This window comes from Gracilinanus agilis, chromosome 4 (assembly GCF_016433145.1).
Source record: "Gracilinanus agilis isolate LMUSP501 chromosome 4, AgileGrace, whole genome shotgun sequence".
Classification (NCBI taxonomy): Eukaryota; Metazoa; Chordata; class Mammalia; order Didelphimorphia; family Didelphidae; genus Gracilinanus; species Gracilinanus agilis.
The window spans coordinates 300389576-300410517 of record NC_058133.1 but is presented as its reverse complement, the minus strand read 5'-3'; the positions used below and the strand labels follow the sequence as shown (position 1 = coordinate 300410517).

The 20942-nt window shown below is 35.3% G+C and overlaps 1 protein-coding gene across 1 annotated transcript in view; it reads left to right on the top strand.

Moving 5' to 3' along the window:
• EYS (eyes shut homolog) overlaps nt 1–20942 on the top strand; it is a 1520124-nt gene that overhangs the window by 970537 nt on the left and 528645 nt on the right. The window lies entirely within an intron of this gene.

Here is a 20942-nt window from a genome sequence, read left to right as displayed (position 1 = left end):
CAATGAATGGTCATGTTAGGTGGATGATCAACTGACACGAGGGTTTAGGATGAAGAGAGAGAGAGATCTCCAGATAGAGAACAGAATCAACTTATAAATGGTGAGATGGTAGACAAGAGTCACAAGTGTTGGGTAATGTGAGATGCATATTGCTAAGAGGGGTTCAAGCTGCAGAGATGGGTGCAAGCTGCAACACAGAATTCAATAGTGCCCCACCCAGATCAGAATCAGGACCCAAGACCTAAGACCTAAGACCCCAGACCCAAAACCCAAGACTCAAGAAGACCCTGAAAGCCAGGTGTCCTGCCTTTTTATACCAGGATTCCAACTGCCTCTAACTGCCCCCTCTCTCAGAGTTCTGGGGGACACTATGGAATTCTGTGTTGCAGCTTTGCAGCCGACTCTGCAGCTTGAACCACTCTCAGCAATATGGATCTCCCAGTAAGAGCTGTAAAAATAGTCACTCAGGAAAACTTAAATCCCAACTATGTCTCAGGTACTGTCTAAGTCAGGACCTGACTAGGCAGGAAAGATTCAAGGAAAAGTGAGTCCTCGCTTTCAAGGTGCTCTCTGCCTAATGGGTGAGACAACATGCTCACAATTATGTGCAAATAAACCATAGAAAAGATAATTGGAATTGAAAATTATTGGAAATAAATTGGAAATAACTGGAAATAAATTGGAAATAATTAACATGTTTCTAAAGATGAAAGGTATTAATATATGGAGTAGCAGAATGATGTTGAAGCAGTAATAAAAGTAATAGGGAGCAGGGCCACTGTTCTTAGCCCTTTAAATCAGTATGATTTTCACCTCCTTGAAGGCAGTGTCTGTTTCTTGCCTCTTTTTGTATCTCTAACAGTTAGCATCATGTCTGGCACATAGTAGTTTTCTAATAAATGTTTTTGATTGATTAAAGAATGGAACTAATAGAAAAAAATGTCAGCAAATGTGTCATCCTTATAGGAGAGTCAGTTTTCAAGAAAAGAAGAGAGATTAATCAAGTGGTGGTGAGAAGCTTGAGAATAGAGAGGAGTTGAGTGGGACTAGAGCTGGGCTTTCTAAGAAAAGAGCAGAAAAACTTGAAGATAGGTAAATCTAGTTGTCAGTTTGTAGTAGATCAGGGCTGATCAAAGTAGAGATAAAACTTTAAGTAGCATGGACTGGCAGATTACATTTTAAGCAATAAGACTAGATGACTGCCTTTGCAAAAAAAAAAAACAATACAATACAATGAGAAGTAGATTCTTTTCTTTGGAAACAGAGGTAGATTTCTTTTTTCTTTTTTGGCCAGTCCAGTGATCTTATCAATTCAGCAAAGTCCTGCTACAGAAAAATCCTTCCATCTCATTTACAGCTTGTAATATTAGAGAATTGCCTTGATAATCAAGAGGATGAGTGACTTAACCATGGTTATATAGCTAGGGTTTGTTTGAAGCAGAACTTGAACCCAGGACTTTATGACTCCAAAGCCATTACTCTACAGAGTTTAAATAGGAAATTGAAGGATTTGTAAAGTATATCTGCATGGGATTTTTCCTCCAGATGGTATAGTCTGCTCTGTGATAATCCTGTGGTATACATCTAGTTAGAGAGTTTGGTACAGGATTTCACCCCTCACAATTATTCTGCCCCTTTGTTATCTCTATGGTGCTTGATACTTTAGAGTTGGATGACTCAGTCTTCATAGTCTCTGTGGATACAATTTTAAATAATCACTTTCTGACATTTAGTGATCCATGTTTTCTCTCTCCCTCTTCCCTCTTCCCATGACTGAATTTTTTTTGCCTGGGTATATATATATATATATATATATATATATGTGTGTGTGTGTGTGTGTGTGTGTGTGTGTGTGTTTGTGTGTTATCATATAATACATATTTCTATGTTCATTATAATATGAAAGAAGACATATATCACTTACACTAGAAAAAATTTCATAGAAGAAATAAAGTGAAAATGACATGCTCTAATCTGCATTAGGATTCCATCAGTTCCTTTTATGTCAGTAGATTGCCTTTTTCATCATGAGTCTCCCTTGGAGTCGTCTTGTATCCTAGCATTTCTGATATATTTAAGTCATTTACAGTTGATAGTCATACTTTATTGCTCCTACTGTATACAATATTCTCCTGGTTCTGCTCACTTCATTTAGTATCACTTCATATAAGTCCAGGTTTTTTGTGATAACCTTGTTCATTATTTCTTGTGACACAAGAGTANTGTGTGTGTGTGTGTGTGTGTGTGTGTGTGTGTGTGTGTGTGTTTGTGTGTTATCATATAATACATATTTCTATGTTCATTATAATATGAAAGAAGACATATATCACTTACACTAGAAAAAATTTCATAGAAGAAATAAAGTGAAAATGACATGCTCTAATCTGCATTAGGATTCCATCAGTTCCTTTTATGTCAGTAGATTGCCTTTTTCATCATGAGTCTCCCTTGGAGTCGTCTTGTATCCTAGCATTTCTGATATATTTAAGTCATTTACAGTTGATAGTCATACTTTATTGCTCCTACTGTATACAATATTCTCCTGGTTCTGCTCACTTCATTTAGTATCACTTCATATAAGTCCAGGTTTTTTGTGATAACCTTGTTCATTATTTCTTGTGACACAAGAGTATTTCATTATAATCGTGTACCGCAACTTCTTCAGTCATTCCCCAATTGATGAACATCCACTCAGTTTCCAATTCTTTGCAAACACAAAAAGAGCTGCTATAAATATTTTGGTAGAAGTGGGTACTTTTCCTCTATCTTTAATCTCTATTGGTTGAAGACTTAGTGGTGGTATTATTAGTCCAGAAGGTATGTATACTTTTATAGTTCTTTGGGCATGGTTCCAAATTGCTCTCCAAAATGGTTGTATGAGTTCACAGCTCCAGCAACAGTGTATTAATGTCCCAATTTTCCCACATCTCCTCCAACATTTATCATTTTCCTTTTTTGTCATATTATCCATTCTGATAGGTATAAGTTGGTATCTCATAGTTGTTTTAATTTGCATTTCTCTAATTGTGATTTGGAGCGATTTTTTCGTATGACTAAAGATAATTTCAATTTCTTTATGTGAGAATTGCCTGTTTTCATCCGTTCATCATTTGTAAATTGGGAAATATACCATATTCTTATAAATTTGACTCAATTCTCTATATATTTGAGAAATGAGGCCTTTGACAGAGATACTTGCTATAATTTTCCCCCAGTTTTTTGTTTCCTTTATACTATTGGCTACATTGGTTTTGTTTATGCAAAAATGTTTTAATTTAATGTAGTCAAAATTATCTATTTTCTATCTTGTAAAGTTCTTTCTGTTGTATTTGAACAAAAATTCTTTACTTGTCAGTAGATCTGTCAGGTAAACTATTCTACCTTCCTTTGGCCAATTTTTGCATCACCGTCATCACTGTTCAACTTGTATTAAATATATATTTGGAGGTAGTTGTGACTCAGTGGTTGAGTGAAGACTCAGATCCTAATCCAGCCTCAGATACTTCTTAGGTATATGACTTTGAGCAAATCACTTAACTTCATTATGTCTACAAGGAAGGGAAGCTAAGTAGCTCTGGGGGTAGAGTTTTGCACCTGGAATCTAGAAGACCTGAGTTCAAATTTGACCTCAGACACTTCATAGTTATATGACCTTGGGTAAATCACTTAACCCTGATTACCTGACAAAAGTATCCACTGGATCCAATGGAAAAGGCAAAAGTAAACCACTCCAGTATCCTTGCCAAGAAAACCTCATGGGTAGCTATGGTCCATAGGGTCATTGAGTCAGACAAACTTAACAATAAAAAAAATATACTAGCTACTACAAATTCTTCTGAAACCTAAAAATAATGACACTATACCTTCTGAAATACAACTTATATTATTTGACCCTGACAATATAACTGTAATTTTTCCCTTTTAAATGCAGTATTTTTCTCACTTCGCTCTCTTAAAACTTATGAATTGTATTTTTATGCTATTAAACAATTGTGCTCTATTCCAGAAATATTTTGTATCTCCTTACTTGTATGGTGCTGTGATCCTTAATAAATTAATGATGGAAAGCTCCTTGAGCTAATCAGATGAAAGAGGTCATGCAAATGTCTTAGTCTCATTCCGATAACTAAAATGGTGGACCAGTAGACACAAAATCATAGCCTGTTTCTAAATCTTCACCAGAAATGAAAACCATAGAATGAAGCTCTACCTGAAAATATCATTTGTTTTCAGTTGTATAGAATAATGTCATTGACCCCAGCAATAAAAGCTAGGTTGAAGTCCTCAAACCCAGGAACATCTGTTGTAATTGACTGTGAAGCACCCTAAGGTACTCAAAATTGAGGGATCAAGTACGAAAATTATAGAAACAGCATGGGACTGTTGATGCATAAGAGCCCTAAAAATCCCATCATAAAACTGAAAACAAAACATAAAGGACCACATTTCTCAAGTATCCTTTAATGGTTCTTCCTCCCAGCATATCCTCTGTTTATTCCTTCCTTTTAGCTATCTATCTTGATAAAAATCCCCTGACTAGATAAGACATTGAACTTTAAGTCTGCCTTAACTGTCTTTCTTACTCATCACTTTGATGGGATTTTTTTGGAAATAGCTGTATATTTATATGCTGTTTTACACTGATTCCTTTCTTTCTCTTACTCTAGCCTACAATTCTCTCTTCATATGATTTTCCCTTCACTTCCTACATTGAAAATGTGAAGCTACACATAATGTGCAAGCACTTTGCTAACTCCCTTATCTTTTCTTTCTTGACACCCCTATTATAGATCAGTTTTATGAAGGAACTATAATTTAATTTTTATAGCAAGTTTGCTTCTTAGAGAAAGCTTAATTTTTTAATTGGACCAACAATATTTGTTCTATTGTCTACAATCAGAAATCCTTAGGGAAAAAAGAGGTTGTCAGAAAACCTTTTTACTGAAAATCTCCTGTTGCAGAAGTACTATATTAGAAAGAACATTCACTCTTGAATTAAAGGACCAAGATTCAAATCCTATCTCTGAGACTTAGTTTCCCTGGGGCTTACTTTCATCCTATCTAAAAAATTTAGATTAAACAACTTCTTATATCCTTTACAAATCTATGGTCAGCTAAGCGGATTAGTAGAGAAAGCTGGGGTAAGGAAGACCTAAGTTCAAATGTGGCCTCAAACATAAACTAGCAATTTGGCCATGTACAAGTAATATACCTTTTTTATCAGTTCTCATTTTTAAAATGGGGATAATAAATAGTACCTACCTCAAGAGATAGTGATTAGCATCAAATGAGGATTATAAAGTATTTAATACAGTGCATGCCAAATAGTAAGAACTTTATAAATGTTACTTAACTATTACTCTGATGATGATTATCATCAGAATTCTTAGTAATAGGAATTGTTCTAAACATTGGAATACTAAGAAAAATAAATATGGTCCATGGCTTTGAGGAATTTTCAATATAAATGAGGGACATAACAAGTACATATATAAATGTATTAATGACATTAAGAATAGGTATGGAGTCAGCTTGGTGGCTCAGTGAATTGAGATCCAGACCTAGAAACAAGAGATCCTGAGTTCAAATCTGTCCTCGGACACTATCTAACTGCGTGACTCTGGTCGAGTTACTTAATCCTCATTGCTGAGCCCTTACTACTTTTCTGCCTTGGAACTAATACACAATATTGATTCTACAACAGAAGGTAAGGGTTTAAAATTTAAAAAAAAATAGAAAGTAACCATAAAATAGAAGGATTTAGTAGTTGGGGGGACTGAGAAAAGATTTGTTGCAGAAGGTATCATTTAAGCTAGGTCATGCTTGACTTTTCCTAATTGTTGCACAGGTTTTCTTACTACTGACTCTTGGTTTTTGTTTGTTTTTCCAGTAGGAGAAAATGGAATAGAGAGAAAATGTTGTTCTTGTTCAGTCATTTCAATTGTGTCTGACTTTTTTTTGTAGCTTCCTTTGAAATTTTCTTGTCAAAGATACTGGAATGGTTTGCCATTTCCTCCTCCAGCTCATCTTGCAGTTGAGGAACTGAGACAAATAAGGTTGAGTGACTTACCCAGGGACACACAGCTAATAAGAGTTTGAGACCAGATTTGAACTCAGTAAGATTAATCTTCCTGACTCCAACCCTTGTTTTCTATCCACTTTGCATCCTAAGTTTTTATTATTTGAAAGAAGGAAAGAAAAAAGTTCAAAGATCTGGAGATAGAGATGGAATGATATATGTAAAAAACAAGTAGACCATTATGACTGAAACAGAGAGCACAGGAAGGGAGTCATTTCTAAGAATACTAGAAATACAGCAATAAGAATGGGAGATTATTGAGGTATAATCCCAAAGGATTCTTTGCTCATGAACTTGGTGAAAGGTTAGAAATCTCAAAATTTCACCAATACCCTTTGGGTCCCCTTTGTAGACTCATCAATCTTTGAATTCTTCTTCAGGAGCAATCCCTTTTAGGATTCTTCAAGTAAGAGTATTCTTTGAACATCAAGCTGACACTTCTCTCTTCAGAGAGAAAATGAAAAAGGCCAAGCCTACTACAATTTGCTGAAGGAAAAGATCCTTGGGAAAACAAGAGGAATGAGCTGTCTTCATCATGTCCCTATTTCCAGCTTGCTACTCAAAAACTTTGGAGAAGACTCCCCTTGGTTGAGTTCTAGGACATTCTTGGTTGAACTGAGTTATCTTGCTCCCAATGGCAGAGTTCCTTCACTCTGAGTTGTCTGGCATATATTTTCCTATGTATAATTTCTCTGATATCTGCTTTGCTATGATTTGGACAAATATCTTTTTTTATTTTGGTTTATTTATTTTCTATGTATGTTCATTTGGTGGGAAAGAGGTCAAGCCTTGGTTATAGAGTCTGGGAACTGCCTTCCCTCCCTAATGACAAAGCTATCAAAAGCTAGATTAATCCAATCACAGCCCCTGGATGAATAATATTTAGCAGAACGGATAAACATATTTCTAGCCCAATACCCCTGTCTCTGAAAAAAGAATAGTTTCTGGGCCTAACCTTCTGCTTCCTCTCCTGGCAGAAACAAAAGTTCGCCTTTGGCTTTCAAAGGGCAAGAGGACATAATGCTAGACATCTATAATTCCTTCCTTCAGGACCCAGACACAGAAACAAACACTTGTGGGTCTCTCTAAATATGTGGGCTCCACACACTTATTCTGTTATAGAAAAAAGAAAATTTCCAAGTTAAATTCAAGTTTTAGGTAAATAGCTGTAAGAGAACCAGTTCAAGAGAAGAGAAACCTACCTACTTATCCCTCCCTGACCTCTCTGCTGAACTCCAATCTAGCAACTTCAACTGTCTTTCAGACATCTCTAACTGGATGTTCAGTAGACATCCTAAACTCAAGGCATTCAAAATCTGACTCATTATCTTTCCCTCTAAATTCTTCCACCTCCTAACTTATCTGCTGTCAAGGGCAACCCTATTCTCCCAGTCCCTCAAACTTTCAAACTAGTTGTCATCCTTGACCCTTCACTATCGCCAATGTTCCATAGTCAATCTGTTGCCAAAGCCTGTTGATTTTCCCTTGGACTTTTGCAGTAGTCTTGAAATGAGTTTGCCTGCAACAAGTCTCTCTTTCCTCCAGTCCATCCTGCTTTTATCTACCAAAATTATTTTCCTAAAGATAGAACCATAACATCCCTCCACAACCTAATAAATACCATTGGCTCCCTATTACCTCCAAGATCAAATGCAACATTCTCTGTTTGCTATTCAAAGTCTTCTTAGATCTTAACCCCCAATATATATCTTCCATTTGGTAGCAATAGCCTCCTTGATATTCCTGACAAGAGATTCCATCTCTCAGCTAAAGGTATTTTCACTGAATGATCACACATGGATGGAATGCTATCCCTCCTCATCGCCAACTACTGGGTTCTTTAGCTTCCTTCAAGTCCCAACTAAATTCTCAGCTACCACAGGGAGGCTTTCACATTCTCTTTTAATTCTAGTGCCTTTCCTTCTGTTTTTCTTAGTTTCTTTACATATTTTTGTGCACAAACACACATATGCTTATGTTTCCTTATTGTCTCCTCCATTACATTGTGAGTTCTTAAAGACAGGGGCTATCTTTTGCCTCTTCTTGTATCCCCAGTGTTTAACAAAAAACCTGGAACATAGTAGACTCTAAATAAATGTTTATTAACTAATTAACTGAAAAACTTCAGGCAAGAAGATCAAAAGGGAAGCACAATAGTTTATTTGGAAGGTGATTAGGTTCAGAAGATGACTATGTGTAAAAGAAAGGGTGTATGTGTGTGAGTACAAATATGTATTAATATATAACTATATATGAGAAATTAAGATAAATTCAGAATGGGTGAATGACTTGAATATAAAGAGGGAAACTATAAATAAGTTAAGTGAACACAGAATAGTATACTTGTCAGATCTCTGGGAAAGGAAAGACTTTAAAACCAAGCAAGAGTTAGAGAAAATTACAAAATGTAAATTAAATGGTTTTGATTATATTAAACTAAAAAGCTTTTGTACAAACAAAAACAATGTAGTCAAAATCAGGAGGGAAACAACAAATTGGGAAAAAATCTTTATAACAAAAAACTCGGACAGGGGTCTAATTATTCAAATATACAAGGAGTTAAAGCAATTGTATAAAAAATCAAGCCATTCCCCAATTGATAAATGGGCAAGAGACATGAATAGGCAATTTTCAGGTAAAGAAATCAAAAGTATCAATAAGTACATGAGAAAGTGTTCCAAATCTCTAATAATTAGAGAAATGCAAATCAAAACAACTCTGAGGTATCACCTCACACCTAGCAGATTGGCTAAAATGAAAGAAGGGGAGAGTAATGAATGTTTGAGGGGATGTGGCAAAATTGGGACATTAATGCATTGCTGGTGGAGTTGTGAACTGATCCAGCCATTCTGGCTGGCAATTTGGAATCATGCTCAAAGGGCTATAAAAGAATGCCTGCCCTTTGATCCAGCCATACCATTGCTGGGTTTGTACCCCAAAGAGATCATAGATAAACAGACTTGTACGAAAATATTCATAGCTGCGCTTTTTGTGGTGGCAACAAATTGGAAAAGGAGGGTATGTCCTTCAATTGGGGAATGGCTGAACAAACTGTGGTATATGCGGGTGATGGAATACTATTGTGCTAAAAGGAATAACAAACTGGAGAAGTTCCAGGCGAACTGGAGAGACCTCCAGGAACTGATGCAGAGCGAAAGAAGCAGAGCCAGAAGAACATTGTACACAGAGACTGATATACTGTGGTAAAATCGAATATAATGGACTTCTGTACCAGCAGCAATGCAATGACCCAGGACAGCTCTGAGGGATTTATGGTAAAGATGCTACCCACATTCAGAGGAAGGACTGCAGGAGAGGAAACATATAAGAAAAGCAACTGCTTGAACGTATGGGTCGGGGTGGACATGATTGGGGATGTGGACTCGAAATTGCCACACCAATGCAACCACCAACAATTTGGAAATAGGTCTTGATCAAGGACACATGACAAAACCAGTGGAAATGTGCGTCGGCCATGGGTGGGGGTGCGGGGGGTGAAGGGGAAAGTAGGAGCATGAATCATGTAACCATGTTAAAAATGAATATTAATAAATGTTAAAAAAAGGAAAAATATAAATTTGGCAAGATCATGAGGCTTACATGATCATATAACTATATTGCTATCTGTGAAAAATATGAAGAATCAGAAGCCTGCTATGACTACTGAGCAGGAGAACACAAGAGAGAGAAAGAAGATTCACAAATGAGAAGAGATAAAATAGGAAGGAAACAAGTCATGACAACTTAAAGGGGAAAAAATAATGATGCTTCAAAGATAATGAGAAAGGAAGTAAGACTTCACATTTAGAAGAGTGAACTTGACCTCAGCATATGGGACAACCATTTTTAGGAATGTACTTCAAGAAGAACAGACAGAATAAAGGACAGAACATCTTTTGACACAAATCTACATTCCTTTTCATATTTTTCATTTATACCGGCTTTTCCTGATCTCATTGTACAGTTCCTTACTCCTTCTGCAAAAAAATTTATAAAATAAAATCCTCCTGGAAACTTCCTGTAGGTACAGATTCCTAGACTAGGGCAACCCTTTCTGTGACAATAATTGTAGACAGTAGAATACTTGCCATATTTTCCCATTTCACAATACTTTTCTTATTTTTATGAATATTTTACTTTCTTTTCTATTCCTACATACACTTCTGGATTCTCTGATTCATTTTCTACCCAAATTTATTAGCTTGTTCACTGAATTTTAGATCTAAATTTGAAAGGTACCTTCAAGGTCATCTAGACCAACTCTATTATTTTACAGATGAGGAAAATGAGGCTAAATGACTTTCCTCAGAAGTACTCCATTTCATAGTAGCATCATTCATATATACACTGTCTTACATAAAAGGATCTGGTCCCTATCACTTCTAGCTTCTACTCTGATAAAAATAGCACTACCATATTAATTTCGATGTGCAAAATTTTCCCCCTCTATTATCTATATTCCCAATGCAAGCAAGAATAGAAGTGACACAACAAATTAAGAAATTAAGAAAATCCTCATTTTTTAAATATATAAAGAGCTAACTGATAATGGTTAAAGGATATGAACATATAGTTCTCAGATGAAGAAATTAAAACTATATTTGGCCTGATGAAAAAATGTTCCAAATCACAGTAATTGAATAACATTTAAATTTAAATGACTCTCAAATACCACCTCTCACCTACAACACTGACTAATATGACCAAAAAGAAAAATGATAAATATTAGAGGGGATATGAGAAAATTGAGGCACTGTTGATGGCGCTGCAAACTGGTAACAACCATTCTGGAGAGAAATTCGGAATCATGATCCAAGGAGTCATGAAACTGCATATCCTTTGTCCCAACAATACCACTACAAGGTCTGTAGCCCAAAGAAATCAAATATAGAAGGAAAAGTATCTACCTCTACCAAAATATTCAGAGCAGCTCTTTTTGGATTGGCAAAGAACTGGAAACTGAAGGGTTGTCCATCAATTGGGGAATGACTGAACCAGATATGATATATTGTGGTAATGATTGTAATGAATACTATTGTAGCATAAGAAAGGATTAACAGAATGATCACAAAAAACATGGAAAGGCTTACATGAAGTGATACAAAGGGGTGTGAGCAGAACCAGCAGTGTGTTGCACACGGTAATAGCAATAAAGTATATTCATGAACTGTGAATGACTAAAATATTCTCAGCAGTGCAAAGATCTAAGACAACTTCAACTGATCATTGCTGAAAAAGGCTATCCACTGCCAGAGAAGGAACTGATGGAATCTGAATGGAGACTGAAGTATACTATTTTTTACTTCATTTCCTTCATGAGTTTTTTGTAATATATTATATGTGCCTTCTTACACAATATGATGAACCTGGACATACATATTTCATGATAGCACATGTATAACTTATTTCATATCGCCTGCAATCTCAGGCAGTGGGGAGGAGAGAGAGGGGAAAAAAGAGTGGATCACAAAATGTCAGAAAACTATTATTAAATATTGTATCTACATGCATAAAATAAATAGCTAAGTTACCTGCAAATAAATAAAATAAAATCTATATTTAAGAGGAAAGCTCCCAGGTTTTCCTATCTAATGCTTTTAATTACTACACTGTTTTTTAGAATATTGGCCTGAAAATCAGAGCTTCTAATCCCAGCCTTCTTAATCATCATGTCCTTCAGCAAATTATTGAACTCTCTTGTCTGTTTTCCTTATCTACATAATAAATGTTGGTTTACATATAATCATGTCAACTTTTTTAGTTCTAAAATGTCAACATCCAATAATCTAAAAACTTAGAATAACTGAGGAAGATATTGTAAGTAGTTATCCTTATTTTACAGGGGAAGAAACTAATATTCAGAGAAGTCAGAATACTTTCTTTCCAGTCATCATAGAAGATTGTCAGAGATTTATCTCAATCCCAAGTCTTCTGATTCTAAAAAAAATCATTTTTCTACAGCATCTCACATGATACCATCATCTAAGAAGCAATCTAAACAAAGTTCAGTAAGAAAAATTGAGGACAGAAAGATCAATTTCATGTGAGAAAATGACGAAAATCTTAAGAAAAACTTCATTAAAGTAGTGACATCTGAGATGGACCTTGAAACAAGAAAAAGATTTAAAAAGGAGAAATGGTAAAAGTATTCTCCAAGCATGCCATAGATGTGAGATGAAACCACAAGATGCGACTGGCAGATTAGAAGCATCAGAATCTCAAGAGGATGATGAATTTAAGGGTAGAAAGGAATGCCTCTGTGACAAGGATCACTAAAGCATCAAGAACCTAAGCTGCAGGAAGTAAAGAAAGAGGAAGAATAATGAGTTAAAGAACAAAAAAAAAGAATCAAGAGAGTAGGGACTGGGTCATGATGGAGAACAGAAAGCAAGTTCAGTAAGAGTGAGGATAGCTAAAGAGGTTAAAGAACAAGGACTCACACTGGATTCCTTATCATCTCTTACCTCCCATATCCAGACGTTTGCCAAGATCTATTGATTCACCTTCCTAATGTCTCTTGAATATATCCCCTTCTCTCTTCTGACACTGCCATCACTTTAGTGCAAGCCATTCAACTTAACACCTTGATTACTTCAGTAGCTGACTTCACCTGCTTCAAACATCTCCCCACTCCAATCTGTCCTCTATACAGCTACTAAAATGATTTTTGCCTATAACACAGGTTCAATCATATCACTCTTCTACTCCATAAACTCAAATGGTTTCCTAGTGTCTTCAGGAGAAATAAAAAATGCTCTCTTGGGCATTCAAAGTTTTCAAAACCTACATCCCATCTGTTCCCAGTCTTCTTATACCTTGCTCCCCAACATGTACTCTTCAATCCAGTGGCACTATCCTCCTGGCTATTCCACAAACAAGAAACTATCTCTTGATTCCAGACATTTTATCTGGCTATCTTCCAAACCTGAAATGTTTTCCTTTTTCTGCTCTGATCTCTCTGGCTTCCTTTAAGTCCCAACTAACATTTCACCTTCTACAGGAAGTTTCCCCCAACCTTCATCATTCCAGTACCTGCCTTTTTAAAAATTATTTCTCATTTACCTGGTATATAGCTATATATTCTTGTATTTGTTTTCATGTTCTCTTTCCCATTTGAGTGTAAGCTCTTTGAGGGCAGTGATTATTTTTTGCCTCTTTTTGTATCTCTAATGTTTAGCATACTACCTACCATGTAGTAAGAACTTAGTTAATTTTGATTAATTGATTATGATAAGCAATGGAAATACAGGTGTCAAGATCTTGGAGATGGGGTAGTTTAATTTGAGAGTTTGTTTTATTTGTGACTTTTCTAGCTTTTGTTTTTTAGTTGCAAGTTCAATTCCTCGATATGGACCTAATTTCCAGTCTTTTGTCATCACAAGAAGCATTACTATAAATAATTGTGTACATATACATCATTTTTCCCCATTCTTTAACTCTTGCAGAGATGGACTGATTAAAGAGCAAAAGCACAGTTTATTAACTTAGGTGGCATAGTTCTAAACTGCTTTCTAGAATGGCCAGATAAGTTCATAGCTCCAATAGTGCATTAATACTACTGCATTCTACCCCCCACCTCAGCCATCATATTTGCCATTTTCCTTTTATTTCAACTTTCCCAATATGATTGGCATAAACTCAAACATCAGTTACTTTAAAATGAATTCTCTATTAGTAATCTGGAGCATTTTTCATATGGCTGTTGAATCTAAAATTTTTTTTTCATATCCTTTAACAATTTATTGGTTAGAGAGTGACTATTCTTATAAACTTGAATGTTTCCTGTATATGTTGGAAATGAGATCTTTATCAGAGAAACTTGCTACAAAGATTTTTTCAGATAACTGCTTCCCATGTAATTTTAGTGAATTTAATTTTATATAAGTAAAATTATAATTTTATATAGTAAAAATTATCAAGATTTAATTTTTAAAATGTTTTCTTTGATCATGAACTTATCCCCTAGCCACAAAACTGAAAGGTATTTTCTTCCTTGCTCCTCTAATTTGTTTATGATATCATCCTTTATGTCTAAATTATGTTCTCATTTGGAGCTTTTCTTTGAATATAGTACAAGATACTAGTCTATATCTAGTTTCTACCAGAACCCTTTCCAGATTTCCCAGAATATTTTGTGGAATAGTGACTTGTTACAACAACAGCTCAGATCTTTGCATTTAACAGTAGGCTACTGAATATATTTAATTATATATAGTGAACCCAACCAAATTCATAAGCAGTACTATAGCATTTTGATAATTACTGATTTTTTTATATAATTTGAAATCTGGTAGTTTTTAGGTCCTCAGTTTTTCTATTTCAATCTCACTTTGTAATTCAATCATGTCTTCTACCTCATAAGTTTCTGTCTCTACTTCTTGGAAGTCCAACATAGATACTGACTTCAGCCCTAACTCTGTCATCATTTCTATATATTCTGATACCTATTAAGAATTGTTTTTTGCACTGGTAGGTCCATAATAAACCTTGACCAGACATAAAAGACTCTGCTGATTTGGCTTTTGGAAGGCACTGAGGCATGCCAAATGATTAGATCGCTCCATCTTCCTGCATAATCATCTCACAAGATCTGGTTTTACCCCTTTGTAAAGACTCTGACAGACTCCAATCTAATGAAGATTGAGTTAGATTTAGTAGTAGTACATCTTCTGGAGAGCCCTACTCTATTTCTGGGCATCTCTGCCTTATCTCCTCCATTTCCTCCCAGGTATTGACTTGATCCCATTATACAGATTCAATTAGCTAGGACTCAGTATCTCATTGTTTTCAGGCATCATTTGCTACATACTGATTTGGTTTCTGACTTTCCAGCCAAAATACCTATAAGTTTCTATCCATCTTTTTCAGTCTAGCACTAGATAGAGAAACAACTCATTTCTTTTTAGTCTCATTGAATCATTGCTTCATCTGGCCAATTTTTAAACATCTTTGCTGGAAACTTTCTCAAGGATAATAGACTTGACGAACTGTTCATGTTGCCATCTTTGCCAGAAATCTGATTATCTTTTCACAATCAAATTTGCTTAATGAGTTCACTATATGTAAATATAGACCTCTCCAGAAAAAATGTATTTTTCCTCCCCACTAATATTATTTCTATCCATATCATCATAATTTCATTCTTAAGAATTTCCCATTTCTCCTGGGCTGCCTTCTATAAAAATGTATTTCATGGGAATCTTAGCCTAGCCGCCTTTCTGCCTTGATCAGCCTTTGAAATATATTTTCCTCAAATCTAGGGATCGTGACAGGCAGTGCCCAATTTACTTTTCCTTAACCACAGAATCTAGAAAGGAATGATCACTTACTCCCAAGATCACTTACTCCCAAGTTTTATCATTTGCTATCCAGCAGTCACCTCCTCCCTATTACTGAGAATCATATCCAGGCATGCCAAAATCATATCAAAACAGGCCAAAAAATTATGGCCTACTATTCTGCTTGGCAGAGAAAAAGCTCCAAGGTTTTTAAATTATTAAAGTGCCTCATCACCACTCTATCATGTCCCTCTGCCAGGCTTGGAATCTGTCTTTAAATTTCCTCTTCTATTTTCTCTTCTTGTAAAAAATGATTTCTAAAAAAAATAAAAACTAATAAAAATAAAAGATGAATAAAAATTAAATTCGTCTTATACTTTAGCTTCTTTCTCTATTTTTGGTAGCTTAACATGGATAAATAAAATAAAATATTTTAGAAATCACTTGTTTCTGCTTTCAATGAGCTTCATTCAAATGCTGTGTGATATGCTTCCTTCCTTTGGACCCTGTAATCTGTCTTGTTAATACATTTTCTTACTTTATTTCTCCTTCCTTTTTCAAATCTTGTTTTTAATAAGGTATACCCATGCAGAGCTTTAATGTAGGCACAAATTTCATCCCATCAAGTTTCAATGATACAAAGGCAACTGATGGCACAATAGATAGAGCCTGGAGTTGGGAAGTTGTTGAGTTGTTTCAAAGTCGTGTCCAACTCTTTGAAATCCCATTTTAGGGCTTTCTTGGCAAAGAAACTGGAATAGTTTGTCATTTCCTTCTCCAGCTCATTTTACAAATGAGGAAACTCAGGCAAATAGGATTAAATGACTTGACCAGAGTCACATCACTATTAAGTGTCTGAGGCTGGATTTGAATTTAGATCTTCTGAGTTCTGACTCCAGGCCTGGCACTTTATCCACTATGCCATCTAACTGTCCTGGAATCAGGAAGAATTGAGATTAAATCTGGCCTTAGACACTTACTAGCTGTATGTCCCTGGGCAAATCATTTAACCATTTTTGCCTTAGTTTCTTCGAATGCAAGATGGAAATAATAACCTTAATAATAAATAATAACATTTCCTGGCAAGAGTTTTTGTGAAGATCAAATGGCATGTTTGTATAATGCCTAGCAATGTGCCTGGCACATCATAATCACTTAATAAATATTTATTCCTTCACCTTTCTACATGAAATTGGAGGTTACTTCTCTTTGCAATTCCCTTTGTTTCATTTTTTTAATGAGAAGTTTCAGCTGTATCACCTCTGGGGTACTTTAGAGAGAAAAACCTGTGATGGATGCATAGTAGGTGCTATAAATACTTATTCCCTCCCTTCTTCCACACATCAGAAGTCAAACTCACCTTCATTTCCTTTTTTTCTTGATGCTTAAACTTAGGGTATTTGTATATAGACATCTGAGGCCAGGCATTTTATACTTGGCTCTTTTTTTCCTCTAATATCTTGGTCTCACAAAAATACTGTTCTTCTTCCCTGGCATATAACTGTTGTCTATAGTATCTAATTTGGTGGATCCAAAAGAAGTTTTCTTTCTTTTTCCTTCTTTCTCTATTAAAGTCATTTTGGTTAAATTTGCAGGATACTAGGAAAATGCATTCTGAGCAGTCTAGTTAAGTGTATTCTACTCCTTGTCAAAAGTCTCCCTGTATTTTAACCTGTAGGTCCTGAAATCCAAATCTCATTCTCAGACACTCGTTTTTATTTTTTACTTACTAAATCAAATTTTCTTTATTTTTTTAAAACCCTTACCTTCTGCCTTAGAATTAATACTGTTTATTGTTTCTAAGACAGAAGAGTGATAAGGGCTAGGCAAGTGGGGTTAAGTGATTTGCCCAGGGTCACACAGCTGGGAAGTGTCTGAGGTCAGATTTGAACTGAGGACCTCCCATCTCTAGGCCTGTCTCTCAATCCACTGATCCACTCAGCTGCCCCAAATTTTCTTTTTTTTTTCTTTTCTTTTCAAATTTTCTTATATCTATCCATTGCCTTCAGTCAATAGCCATGAGTAAAAACAACTATTCCTAAGGGTCTCCATTTTTTTTGCCTGAGAATTTATAATCTTTATTGATATTCTAGATTCTTTTTGGCACATATGAATCAATTGAAGACAATAATAGTCATATTTACTTTACAAGATTTGAATCCATAACATGAGAAGACAACAGACCTCTCTATTGTTATCTTGTTGATAAATAGTTCTATATTCCTGAAGAGGAAGGCCCCTCTATTAATTACTTTTTTTTCTTCCTCTGACCATTACTGGATGATCTTTTTCCTGTTAGGTTTTGCTACTTTTCTTCTTCATCAGACAATAAGAAGCTATTTCCTATTCAGAGCAGCCAATTTTCTTCTCCTTAGGAAAACTGGTTTTTGGTTTTTGGTTTTATCTCTATGGTATAGTTTTCCTTCTCTCTCATCTATGTGTGATATACTTCTGCTTTCCAATATCCTAACAAAGGTCAAGTGTCCCTTGCCACATTAGACCTTCTTCCTCCTCCTACTCCCCAAAGAAGTCTTTCTATTTTTATCTTTTAGAGACTTTTCATCATCTGATTACCTGAAGTGTGGAGAGGCATTCTTGAACTCCCTTCAACTTGCCTTCAAGTGCAACCCACCTATACTGAGAATACAGATTGTGGCAGAAATGCAAATATTGTGTGCACAATTTGATGAGTGCAAAGCTGATTCTTCTCGTGCCTCTATCGAAAACCTCCCTCTACTTCCTGTAATCAGAGTTCTCACTCTTTAAACCAACTTGTCCTAGCTAGAGGTTTTGTTTCTTCTTTAATTTTCTCTACCTGCCAACTTTTATTAATGATCCTCACATCCTAATCCAAGAATCCAAAAATTCTTCCTTAAACTCTACTTTTCTCCAAAGTAAAGGAAAACTACCAACCATAAAATTTTAAAGGGAACATGTTCTATAATCTTTGTGCTACCAACCAGCTAAGGAGGCATCCAGCTGCTGCCATTTGGAAGTATCAAACTTGTATTCCCAAACTCTGGCATGTGCCAGAAATAGCTCAAAGGTATAAAGCTCTATAAGAGGACATAATCTAACCAGTAAATGGAGGTCAAACTCAGAAGTCTTGAAGAACTGCAATGAGAAAGATTGCCAAGGTTCTCAGAGAAGATGAGATCTCCATAGCTAATAGAATATCTCCCTCTACGCTTATCTGATTTATATGTGTTTTGTATCTATTTTATGGATTTTGTCTTAACCACTACATAGTTCTGTTTTCTCCTCATTTAGAATTTAAGTGCCAAGGCTAGCTAGGTGACTCAGTGGAGTAGAGTTGTGAGAACCTAGGTTCAAATGTAACTTCAGACCCTTACTAGCTTTGTGACCCTGGGAAAGTCACTTAACCAGAGTTGCCTAGTCCTTAATACTCTTCTGCTTTAGAACTGGTACTTAGTATCTATCAATTCTAAAAGATAAGGTTTTTTTAAAAGTGTAAGCCCCTTGAGTACAGGGACTATTTCATTTCCATCTTTGTATCCACAATGCCTAGAATATAGTAAGTACTTACTATATACTGGATTGATTGGTAGAATCTTGGGCATGAACTAAAACAGAAACAATACACAGAACTACCATATCTATAATAAAAAAGAAACATTTACTATGTGCTGGGCAATGTGCTTTGCACTATCTCGCCTTTCTAATTTTAAGGGTGAAGATAGCGTCTAATCCAAGTCAATAAGCACTTTTGTATTTACTATGTCAAAAACAATAAAGTCCATAGTGTGCAGAATTGGCTTTTAGAGTAAAAAGGAGCAGGATTTAAGACAAGAATGGGATACATACTGGCTGTGTGATCTGGAACAACCTCACAATGTTAAGTATAACTTAAAAATAAATTGATCATCTTCTTTGATGGCAGGGAATAAAGGGGAAAGTAGAAATGGGGAAGTTTTCCACAAATTCAACCATAGGTCTGAAGTCTCTGTGCCTCATCTCAAGGAAAAAGATAAAATCCCAGGCATAGTACCAGGCATTTAATATTACAAAGATGAAACCTAATGATAAATGGAACAAATAAAAATATCCTTCCTTCAAAGAATTTAAAGTAGCAATAAATCCTACACATATACCTCAACACTAATCAAAACATTACCTTTCTCCAAGGCAAATCCAAAACCAGAGTGATTTTCTGCATTGGGAAACCTGAATGAACTCAAAATTGGATGGCGATTTCCATAGACCAAGCTCCAATTAAACACTAACTTGTAGAGAGGACTTGAGTGGGAAGGACACTACATGACAAACACGGAAGCTTGAGTCTCTTAGAGGAGATGCCTTTTAAATGTTATCTTCCTTAGTTGGTTGTGTAAGAAATCTTGCCATGTATGTGCTGACTAATATGACATTAAATACACAAAAGATTTCCAACTGCACTCCAAACAGCTACACTGGCCCCTTCTCAGAGTCCTAAAATTCATCCTTCTTTCCCCTATAATAAAGAGAGAGAGAGAGAGAGAGAGAGAGAGAGAGAGAGAGAGAGAGAGAGAGAGAGAGAGAGAGCCTAGAAGCTATTTGTCAGTGATGGGGTTGTAGCTGAGCTATTATACTTGACTAAGTTCCAGATGATTTTGCCACTTGTATTTTCTGCAACAGTAACTCAGCAGCATGCCTATACAAAGCTGGAGAAAAAAATGACAACCATGACAGTGACAGAGTAATGAAAAAGAAAAAAGAAAAGCGAATCAAAACTAAAGCCTTTACTATATTGAGAACATTGGTGAACAAAGTCTACGTGTAATTTCCCAAATAAACATAAAAAAGAATTATCTTGAATGTAATGGAGTACTAATATTGGAGCTGGTGTGTCATACACCTCCTTTAAGATGTCTTTTGAAAATGTATGATTAAATTTTATTGTTTATTTGTAATTTTCAGGCAAGTCATTACCTGAGTAGAAATATGTTTGAAAATATGATGAATTTATTTCCAATAATTGTGAATTTTATAATAATGTTTAGTTTTGCAAATGAAGGAGCAAGCAGACAACACAGAAAAAGTTTAGAAACTCAGAAATGCATATGTAAAACAAATTTGCAGTTAGGTATTATAAACACCTTATAAAAGAAAGAAATAAAAATTCAGACTTCTTCTGTCATACAAAGAGTCAAAAAATTTTATGGAGATTTTCCAGATCAGAAGGATTCTGTATTCCTTATCCCCAGAATATAGAAGAGATAATGGTACAGTTTCTAATCATCAAGCAATTATGATCAAGTTTACTTAGCCACAATGACATTCTCAAGAACCTAGTTATTCTATAATATAATTTAGTGCACAGTAACAAAGAAGGGTAAAAAATAGAATTTCAGAGAAAGACTAGTATATAGAAAAGGGTTGTGGATACAGTCAGTAGATTTGGATTAAAATCCTTGCTCTGTCAATTACTACTTTTTGACTTTGGAAAAGGTTGCTTATCCTTTTTAGACTTCAACTTATTCATTTGTGGCATGACTTAAAAAACATTCCTTCAGGTTCTCAATCTATTATACTACCATCCTATCTGAGACTTCATTCACATAAACATACTCCTCAAAGTAATTTCA